Raw genomic sequence first — 12,518 nt, forward strand, 5'->3', positions numbered from 1 at the left:
ACGTAGAGAATATTAAGAAAAGTGGCTGGAAAGGAAAACGTACAAATTTATAGCGTCGTTAATCATGTTAAGAGAGGAGCAACGATATAACCTTATAAAGTAGCTTATGCAGAATCTTCGGGGTTTATTTTGGTGCATAGATTTTTTGGTTCACATCTCAAAGATATATATAGATGTTTGGTGATTAAGTGAGTTTGTTTAGTTAGTCTTATTGTACAAATCAGTACTTTTGTTGGTGATGGTTTTATGTATTTTGAATTGTATCTTAATCATTTATGTTGAATTAGATTATAACTTCTATTGATATTTACCCTTTTTTTTTGTAAGGTAGATGTAGTGATCAACTATTTGTTTATTTTTTTAATTTGATTAATACTTTTCACAAAACAACAACATAACTGTGAAATGTACCAAACCCGAGATTTAATGAAAAACGTCTCATCATAAAAAGAAAAAAAACACAAATTACTTCACCTTAATTAACCCTAAATTTTCTCATAATAAAGAAATTGTCATTCCATCACCAAGTTCTTCAATTCCAACAGCCTCGAATTAACTTCAACCCTTATAGATCCATTTTTGGTTGTCCACCCAAAATTTGGACACATCACAATCAGTCAAAAAAGACTCACTTTCCCAGCAAACCTTCACAGCCACTTTCCTACAGAACCACCACTATATGCAACAGGTTTTTCTACTTTGTCCCAACCCACAAGACAAAACCTAACATCATTATTTCAAATAACCTAATTTTTCATCTAACAAAGTTTTTAACTAAAAACCCATTAATAAAAACCCAAATAAAACAAGCTCAAAAGAGGATATCTTGGTTTCAATTTCTTCTAATTATTAATTTGTTCATTGTCAAGTATTAATTTGATTTAAATTATAATAAACATGGCCTATTTGAATTTTTTGAAAAGGTATGTAGAATAATTGGGTGGTGTCAATTTGATGATCAAAAGGGTGAGGCCAGAAAATGACCCATAAAGTGCCTCTCCAGTCTGCACCCAATAATGCATTTTTACTGCATCCCAGTGTACGTACGTAATATATAGTGAACTACAGTAATCATTTTTTTATATTTATAAATATATATAATGCATGCATTATGCATGGTCCCCTAGCTATCTGATCTCTAGGTCTGTCAGATTTCAGAAACAGACCTTTAGAATGAATTACAATATAAAGTTGTAGGTTTCTCCATTATTATAAGTTTATAACAAAAGAAGATCGTCGAACTACATACTTACATATATGAATATGATCGTACATTAATTTTATGTTCAATGACTGTAAATAATCATGAATTCATAATCATCATGTTCTTAATTCACATTCGGAGCTTGTTTCGTTGAGGATTATTTAAATAAACTTTAATTTGTTTAAGAAATATTGAGGTGATTTAATTTGAAGATGTGTGTTTTTTTTTAAAAAAAAAACTTAAAAAGAAAATAAAAAATATTTTAATTAATAAATTAAGTAATTTGGTAAATAAGAGTTAATCATTTTGCTGATATTCGATAAAAAAAAGATCAGTTATAAATCATATATGATTTGTGCTGTGAAAATTATATGATTCAAAACCCTTGATATAAACATTTTAGTAATAAAGTTGTACATTTTACCATCGGTCACGAGTTTGATTTTCATTTAGAATATCTTAAGTTGAAAAGGATATTATACTTCATTAAAAAAATAAGAGTGGTATAATCATTTTTTAAGTGATTTTTAAAAATTGATCACTATAATATAACATCAAGTTTCATAAGTTAGTCTGCACATAAAAATAATGGAGATCTCAAAAAAAATTATTGTTAAAGTCACATATTAAGAAGTAAAAAACTTTATTTCAAGATTGTCGAAAGAGCTGAAATCATGGAGCTAAATGCGCTTTTAGTGGTCGAATTTGGCTCTTTTCTATATACTTTTCTCATAGTTTATACCAATACATAGTTTCTATTCTTCTATGTGGATATTAAATCTTGTTATTCTTGATCTCATTTTGAAACATCTTGGTGATTTTATGAGTGTCAATTTCTCCATGAAATACATAAACTTATCCATGACTAGAGTGAATTTTTCCTCTTTCATATCGTAATATATATAATTTTTTGCCTTAAACCTAATCCATTTTAAAATATTAAGAGTTAAAAGGGGTTTTAACGTCTAATTCAACATTTTGTAAGTAGTCACTTATTTTTTCAGTTCTAATCTTAAAACTAAGAAAATGAAGAGTTTCTAGATAAGTGTCAAGTTACAATGAGGGAATGACTCCGACTACGTACATAGTTCTTTGTCTAATCTTAAAACTAAGAAAATGAAGAGTTTCTAGATAAGTGTCAAGTTACAATGAGGGAATGACTCCGACTACGTACATAGTTCGTACGTATACGTGATCACCATAGTCGTCCGTCCTAAGACGCTCTCTACTAATACGTTTACTTGGCATAAAATTTGTAATTTCTTTTTCTTATAATAAAAGTTTCGAGCATACTAATTATTACTTTTTTTTATATATTTTATTGATAAGGAGTCGAAGTAAAAGAGAAAAATAAGGTGAGAAAGAAAATTGAAAAAAATAATTTAGTGCTTTTTATATGTATTAAATACGCATTGACCTCTAATAAGGTTTTCTATATACCTCAATTTTAGTTGGGTGGAGTAATTATGATATTATTTAAGTGTTTTTAAATAAACTAATTAACTACATTACTGTTTTATTCATTTATGGGTTTTGGTAACCCTATGACCTGATAGTAATAGAACTAGGACACAATTGTCTAATGTGAATTTGGGGTATGCAATGGGATGAATATGTTAAAATAATTTTGTATTATTTAAATGAAAATATTAATTAAAAATATTCAAATAGATATGATATGACCTAAGGATGACAATGGGTATCCGTATACCCGATAGTCGTGAGTACCCGATGGTCGAGTTCGAGTATTTAAAATCGAGGTCGGAAATGGGGAGTGAAAATGATTACCCGATCGGATTCGGAGTCAGGATAGAGAGTGTGTGAAACCCAAACCCAATACCCGATATATATATATATATATATATATATATATTTGTTAAAGTTTAAAATGTATTTTCAAATTTCACATTATTATAATTATTATAAATTACAGTAATATATTATTTATTATCCATACCTACATTTCACGCCATCATCATTTCAATTTAGCATACCTCTAACTCTTAATCTTTAATTTATTTATTAACAAAATATTTTATTACTCTACTCACTATTCATTTTTTCTTTTCAAATTTAACATTCATTCATTTTTTTTTCTGACTTCTCTCTAGTTTTTGTTTTCAAATTTAATATTCATTCAACTTTCTTCACATTTTTTTTTGTTGAACTTCAAGTAATAATAACAACAAAGTTGTTATATTTTGTTGAACTTCTACAATATAATGATGCAAGTAAGTAATATTTTTTTGTGTTTTTAATATTTACAAAACAATAATATAAATTTATATTTTCATCGGGTAATTGGGGCACCCGTTGGGAATCGGGTACCCGACGAATCGGGGATAGAGATATAACTAGAGATACCCGTCAGATTCGGGTTCGGGTAATAAAATAAAAATCGAGTTTAGGAATGAGTACTTCACTAACCGGCGGGTAGAATACCCGTTGCCATCCCTAGACGTGAGAGACAAAATCAATATTTTTTAAGGATTAAGACTAATTAATTTTTAAGGATTAATTATTAATTTGTTAGTAAATCAAGTTTAAGTAAATCTCATAATCGTGTTTATAGCAAAATATATTGTTTTAATGAATTAACTTGTGTTTAATTTTATGAAATATAAAACTAATGTTGAAAATAAGTTCAGCTCAAAGTTTGGGGTCAACATTTGTACGAAAATAAGTTCTAGATTAATTTGTTAGGCCCAGGGGTTTAAATTCGAAAAACTAAACACCTAGAGGACTAATACAAATTTTCTTCGGCAGAAAAAATTAAAAAAAGAAGCTTACGGTTACTTTTTTAGAAAAATTGACGGACTTCGGGACCTTCACTATATATATATATATGCCCGGATCTCAAACAAGAATGATAGACTTATAGTCGGCTCTTCAAAATGTTAGAATTATCCTAATTAGATCATAATATAATGTATGAGAAATTAAAATCTAAATGTTGCGGAAGCGTACTTTAATTCAATCATGAATATTCTATTTCTTTAGAATGAAAATAGTTTTTAATCTCTCTTTTATAGACTTATTTTATGGAATGGTTCTTCCAATTTGTTGAGTACGACACTGATTTTCCCTCTCTGTTGATGGGAATGCAAATGAGAGTTGTTCGTACTTCAAATGAGGACCATTACGGTTACATATAACCAACATTAAGTTTGTTATTATAGTTAGGTCATTTCTAATTTAGTCCATTCATAAAATTAGAAATGTTACTTAGGTATCCTCACTTTATATTCATGACAAATACACTCATAAGTCATAAACTTAATTTCACATTAGATCACATTATTTTGACTAATATGACATTTGCACAATTATTTATTATACTAGAGACCCTAAAAATTTCAACAATCTCTCATGGGGTCACGTATGTACAAAAATAAATGTATCAACCATAATGCGCCTGAAGTTTTATGTCATCTCTATCATATGTTGTATACACAATTTTATCAATTAAACATATCAATATAGGACCAAAGAGCTCGTCGTTGTATTTAAGCACAACTAGACCAAGCAATGATCACATAAATTAATACAATTAATTGACAAATCATATCATGAATGTGAGAATGAAAATTCTATGCAAGGTGATCTTTTCATGTCAATTTTCAACTGGTCCTACTTGACTTTAATGAGATCATACTTTAAAAAGAATTATACAAAGTGTAACGAACTGAATAATACTTAATTTATGATCAGAATAAAAAACTTTATAAATATCTATAAAATAATTAAACTAAAAGACGTCAAAATTACAAACTCCCACTGAAGTTAGAGATCTACAACACTCATACGAGCAATATTCTCATGAAAGACATTAGATGATAAACCTATTACCAAGAGGTTCATAACCATGGAGTTTGTACATAAATATTTTATAAAAAGTTATCCACTTTGTATCATTTCTTTCATAAAATAAACTTGATGTCAAAGTCACTTAATTTGATGCATAGTAACATGTCATAAATTTCGCTACAATAGTGGATGACGCCATAAGTGTTTGTTTGACACTTCTTCAAGAAACGACAAAACTAGCTAGTGAAAAATATAACTCGAAGTGGATGTCATATTGTTTTGGCATCCCGTAAGATCGAAGTCATAATACTCAATGATCTCAAGACTTTCCGACTTTACATATATGAGCATTTAATTCTTAGTTCTTTTCAAATATCTCATAACTTTTGGCTACTTGACGTGAAACAAAATTTGTGATAAACAAAATATCACCCATATATAAAACTATAAATAGACGTTTACTCCCACTGAACTTGTGATACCTAAATGATCAATTAAATTCACCTCAAAACCAAAAAAGAGAATTGTTATTTTGTGAAATTTATGGTATCACAAACGAGACACTTTTTAAGTCTATAGATGAATTTCTTTAATTCGCAAACAATATTAATCTGGTCTCTTGACACAAAATTTTCTCATTGCACCAAATTGTTTTTCAATGACTCTATTGAAAAACCCCTTAACATCTATTTTGGTGAAACTCCATATCAAAATATGCAACGAGTATCATAAATTGTCCTTATAGAGTAATTCAATTAAACTAGATTGTCATAAAGACACTTGATTTTGAGGTTGTTGAGTTTGTACTTAATGAATTTGATCAATATTGTCTTGTTATTCTTGATTTTTGAACATTATTATCAATATCAATAAAATCTTTATTAATGTCAAAAACACTTGAGATATAAATCAAATCTTTCACAATAAAATTATAAATCTAAATTATTTTTAAAAATAAAATCATTTCTCCCCTCAAACTCAATATTCTCAAAAAATATTGCAGTCTCGTCTAATAAAAACTATCTTTAACCTGACAAAATAAAAAATTATATCCCTTAATCACTTAGAATATTCAATAAAGTAGTTCCTCACATTTATAAACTTAAGTAATAACTAAATTTTAAATAATGATTTATCCCATCTCAAAATACTTAATACAACATTAATATCAACTCTGAACAGTAATATTAATTGCTAATAGTATTTTAATGTAATGATCAAACATTAATAACAAGACATGTCGAATAATCAATTTATCTTTTGATTGATTAATTATTTACATAAATAATACTTTATAATTATTACATATTTAATATCATTACAAATTACAAGTATTTATGCAATTCTGTCAATTAATTATCAGTTTTTGAGCCAAATAATATAATTACATAAATTACACAATACTACCGTTCAAAATTGATTTTAACAAACATTGTCACTTTGGTGATTATTTATATTAATCAATACCATCCAAATAATGAACAATAATATCATGAATTTAAATTTAAATATCATATTATTGTATATAACCCAAATTAATAATATATAATTTACCAAAAGAAACATGTAATTTATTTTATTATATAAAATAAAATTATACCATAAACTAAATCTTAATTCTTGAATTTGAATTTGAATTTTTGTAATGTCTTAAAGTAATCTTCAAAACTTACTTAAAAAAATTTCAAAAAATTGATACATAATAATTTAAATTTCTCTTTTACTAATTCTAATTACTTAATTACAGAAGATTCTTATATTTTCATAATGATAACAATATAGAAGTCTTCAACCAAAACCAACTAGGAGAGAATCTAAATATTCATAAATATATCTAAATATTCATAAATATATAATGATAACAAGATGTTATCAAAAATCAATATATATATATATATATATATATATATATATATATATATATATATATATATATATATATATATATATATATATATATATATATATATATATATATATATATATATATATTCCAAAAAAACATGCTTTTACAATTATCTAAATTTATTCGTATATATTTCATGAAAGAGAAATTTCAAATATTCAAAATAAATTTAGGGATCTTACAGAAAATTTAAATATACATATATGAATTTAATAATATATGAATTTTAAAGAAAGATATATTTTTCCGATTAATTTTTTTATAATCTAATATATATATATATATATATATATATATATATATATATATATATATATATATATATATATATATATATATATATATATATATATATATATTATTCATCAAATTGATTATCAAAATAAATATATATTTATAATATTATGGTTTGAAATTATCAATATCAATATATATATAATCCAAAAACATCATTTGAAATTATCATTACTGAGAATCTAAATATCCTTAAATCTAGGAATCTTTTCGCATCAATCTTCATGATAACTTTATACAATCTAATCAGAGTCGGCCCCGAGTTTTGGGATGCCCCAGCCCCCGTTAGAAAAAAACTCGATATTTTTTGTTGCCCTAAGTCGAGTTAAAAATTTTAATAAAAAAATGATTTTTGGTGAGGTTTGAACCCATAACCAAATTAAAAGTGTAAGTTCTTATCTAGAACCACTAGGCTACATACAATTTATTATGTTTAAACTTTACAATATATTTTATTAAAACCTTACTATCTTTAATAAATGGGCTAGGGCATGCTGTGCTTACCCCAGAGTCGACCCTGAATCTAATATAAAGATATATCAATCTTAATGAAAGATAAATATATATTCTTAATAATATTATCAAAATCAATATTGTTAGGATCTAGGTCGCCGCTGAAGGACCGGGGTTGGGCCGGTTAACGGGTTTCACTCAAATGGTGGTGATTAATCCGGTTAGAGATTAACACCGGGGTTTCAATACTACACAAACTGTCACAAACCCTTGAACCAGGTTCAAGCGCGGAAGAGGTTTGTTTCAGGTTGAAGCAGCACACTCACAAGATAGGCAGAACCGGTTTTGAATAGGACAGGTTTGGAAATTGATGGGTCGGTTTTTGTAACTTGGTGATTCGGTTTAGGTGGTGTAAAGTCGGTTAAAGCGGTGTAGGTAGGTTAGTACAGGTCGGTTAGAATGTAGAACCAGCATAAAGTAAATAACAAGACAAGTTTTTATGGATGTTCGGAGATAAAACTCCTACGTCACCCCTTCCTCTCGAAACCGCGAGAAGGATATTCACTAAGAAATATAAATACAATCCGATCGAGACTTATTTCCTGCTCGATAACCCCCGTACAATTTACACCGAAATTGTAAATACACACTTCAACTTAGCACTTAAGCTTTTCTAGAGAGAGAACACACTCTTATCACTTGTAGATTAATTGTTCACTGTGTTCCCTTGAAATTTCTCTTGTCTCACGTATCCCACTTGTCCCGCGTTTACTCTTCTTTAGCTGCTCCTTTTATAGGTGAAATATGCCAACGGTCATATTTCGCTTCCTTGAATTTGATTGGCTGAGCAGAGGTTCAGTGATTCAGACCTGGCGGTCAACTGTTCAGACCTGGCGGTCAACTTTACAGACTTGGCAGTCTGTTCTTCCAGTGTGTAGGACAAAACTGCTAGGTTTGTCTTTTACTCAATATGGTGACTGTTGGTTAGACAGTTGTCTGTACTTGGAAGATTTCCTTTCTGATTTATCCTGAAGTGGAAAGATCTTGTAGGACTGTCTTCTGCAGCTTGCAGACTTTCGTCAGACTTGTATGAATATGGCAATGTTCAGTCTATTCCTTAGGTATCGTTCTCAACAGATACCCACGGTATCTTCTTATACTGGTCGGTCATTTGACTTAGCCTGATGACTTCCGGTTATTGACCGGCTGTCTGGTGTTTCCGGCCTTCTTTTGAGCGGTCATGTTTCAGGTCGGTTAAATAACTTGACCGGTGGAGCTTCTTAACCGGTTCATTGGTCTGACCGGTTGGTTTTCTCAAACCGGTTGGGTACTTTGACTGGTCCGGTTCTTTGTTCCTGCATGGAAGATTTATTTGTGTTAAGTTCTGTGAACCGGTCTAATTTTATCTAACAAATATATTTATTTTTAATAATATTATTGATATGATTTGAAATTGTCAATATATATATATTATTTGAAATTATCATAAATTCATACATATATATCTTTAAGCATCCTAATATAATGTATGAGAAATTAAAATCTAAATAATGAGGAAGCATACTTTAATTCAATCATGAATCCTCTTTTTCTTTAGAATGGAAATGGTCTTTCATCCCTCTTTTTTAGATTTTTTTTTATGAAATTGTTCCTCCAATTTGATGAGTACATTTAATCTCTCTTTTTTAGAATTATTTATGGAATGATTCTTCCAATTTGATGAGTACGACAATGATTTTCTTTCTTTGTTGATGGGGACGCAAAAAAGAATTGTCCGTACTTCAAATGGGGCCCAAAAAAGAATTACGGTTACATATAACCAACATTAAGTTAGTTATTATAGTTAGGTCATTTCTAATTTAGTCCTTTTATAAAATTATAAAATTAGAAATATCACTTAGGTATCCTCACTTTATATTCATGACAAATACATTCATAAGCTATAAACTTAATTTCACATTAGATCACATTATTTTGGCTTATATTAAATATGACATTTGCACAATTATTATTCATTATATTAGTGACCCTAAAATTTCCAAAAAAAAATCCTTTAGATTCGTGTTAAATGGTGGAGTATCGCTCGAGATATCAACTTATAAAACTATATGATCTTCGAAAACTTTAGAGGTTGATTGGAACGGTTTCAGTGTGGACCCACGATCAAAAGGATGTTTTTAAATGTTTCCAGCTAGAACAAAAGTTTAGCAAAAACATTTGAAACAATTTGAGAAGTTTAAAACATTTGAAATTTTCATATTTAAAGAGTTGAAACAATTGAAAGGGGAGAATGATGTTGGACTTGAGTAATTATACTAAAAATCATATTTAAATACTTGAAATTTGGGGGTATATGAGATAGTAATCCCAAAAATTTATTGTCCCGGAAAAGTTCGAAGTTCGAAATTTTTTAACTTCGCACGGTTTACATTTTGAAAATATTTTAATAAAATATTATTTAAAAGATTTATACAAAAATGTATTTTGATGTTTTAAAATTAATTATAATAATAATTAATTTGTATGATCAATTTTAAACCATCATTTAATTTTAAAATAATCAAATCACAATTTGATTAAAAGAAATTTGTATTTTAAATTAGTTAAAATAATTAATTTAAAAAATTATTTATTTAATAAAAAGAATCGCCAATTGATTTAAAATTTAAAATCAATAAAAGATTTATATACGTGTACAAACGTAATTTTATTAGATGTTCTGTTGAGTTCAAAGTTTGGTGATACTCTAGAAAGAGATTTGTGTTATATTCTCCGTACCTGATAAAAAACGGTCTTTACATCATAAAATTTTGGCTTTTGAGTTTGAAATTTTGGTTTTATTACGTTTTATTTAATTAATTCTTTTTCAATTTCTAAATATGTATATGTTTTTCTTACATTTAAAATTGTATAACAATATTTAAATGTTAGTACATGCGATTGATGTCGATAATTATTGAGGAAATCACTTGAAAATATTAGTTTAAGGCATTATAATTAAAAAATAATATTCCAACAGATCTTTATCAAAATATTTTTTATAAATATATTTTTAAATTGTTTTTTATTTTTTCGGATTTTGAAAAAATAGTTTGGGGCTTTTAATTGTTTAAAAAATTAAAATGAAAATCCCAAACAAACAGGCCCTTAAGTAGGTGCCCGGTGCCCGGTGCCCGGTGCCCAGTTCGCGAACTAGTTCAGATACACGGGTTTGGAGCGGGTTTGGCCCGAAATCAACACATCGAGCACACGGTCAACGTGGAGATCGGTCTCCTCAGTCACACATATTGTTCCCTCGGTTGGATGTTGGAATTCGTTGGTCGCGCGCGTTGGTCCCTTAGTCGGATCTAGATATTCTCTGTTGAAAACCATGTTGGGCTGGTTTTCTCGGTCTAAAATCATGCTATGCTGAAAATCCTCGATCGGGGTTAAAAATTCTCGGTTAGATTCAAGGAAGGTTTGATATTTTCGTTCGAAAATCAAGCCTAGGCGAAATCCTTGGTTGGACGCCATGAACGACACTACAAGTTTTTGAGATTTCAATTGGAGCCTCCATTATCCGATCTGAAAGGATGGAGGACTTCGTCTAACCTCAATGATCATTTATAACATCATCTCGATACTTTATTTGATCGGAAATACGATCCATTCGATCTGAACAGTTCTTTAGCAAAAATCGAGATTTTAGTTTTGAAGGTTTAATTGGGTATAAGGAGCTTACATATAGCTTCCTTATACACATTAAGATCGGGTATAACCAAAACATGAACACTAAATGTTCGTCTTAACCAATTCAAGAACTGAAATTTTCATTTTTATTTTTAGTTTTTTAATCAAACGTGATCGGGATTGCTTGAAATTGATATGAATATCATGACACCTTTAGAAATATGTTAGGAAGGTGTTTAGGTCGCTATTCTTGAGTTATAACTCAAGAACAGAAACCTGATTTTGAAAAAATTTAAAAACAAATTTGGGTATTTTCAATTCAGATCGTTTTCCAACAAAAAACTCAAGATCATTTTCCAACAAAAAATTGAACGGTTGAACGGTTTGTAAAGTTGGTCGAACTGGAATATAAAAATTTCAAGTTGAAAATTACAACATGTATTGAAGTTTATAATGAGTTGGATAACACTTTTGAATTCTTTTGGAAACTTTTTGATGATCTAGAACCGAACTTTAAAGTTTTACACATGATCTCAAAATTTTCAAGAAAAACTTGCAAATTTTAATGACGATTTCCTTAAAGGTGGATTGAGACCTTGTGATTGGGATCTTTGACTTCGTCTTTACTGAGGAGGGCTATTTATAACCTCCCTAAGTCGGTTGAATGACCAAGTGGCTCAAATTTCAGAAAAAAATACCATTAATGACTTTTGTCTGGTCTTCATCTAGTTGATCTTCTAGGGTATGCTTGCTCCTATGATCGTAGGTGAAATGATCACCAAGTTAGGGTGATATTTTAGCCTTCGAATCAACGAATATGATGAACTAGCGTTGGAGTTTCATCTTTGAATAATCAAAGAATTAGACGGATCATCATTTCATTCTCCGTGAGGAAGAAGACAAACTAGAGCCGAAAACAACGTTGTTTTCTTCTTCTGCGTTTGAGCACTAAGGGAGTCTTGAAACGATATCGTTTCTTTTCTAAGCGTAGACGCTTAAGCGTTCCGTCAACGGTAAGTTCTCCGCGTGCATTTTGACTTACGACGTTGAGGCGCGCGTTAGTTGATCAGTTGTTGCGTGTAAGCGCTTTCCTTCTTTTACAGCGACGACACGACTGGCTATGGTGCATTGGGTGAGGCATGGGAGCTCATTCGATGGTTGTGTGGTCTGCTGTAGTCGTTTCTC

This window comes from Impatiens glandulifera, unplaced genomic scaffold (assembly GCF_907164915.1).
Source record: "Impatiens glandulifera unplaced genomic scaffold, dImpGla2.1, whole genome shotgun sequence".
NCBI lineage: Eukaryota > Viridiplantae > Streptophyta > Magnoliopsida > Ericales > Balsaminaceae > Impatiens > Impatiens glandulifera.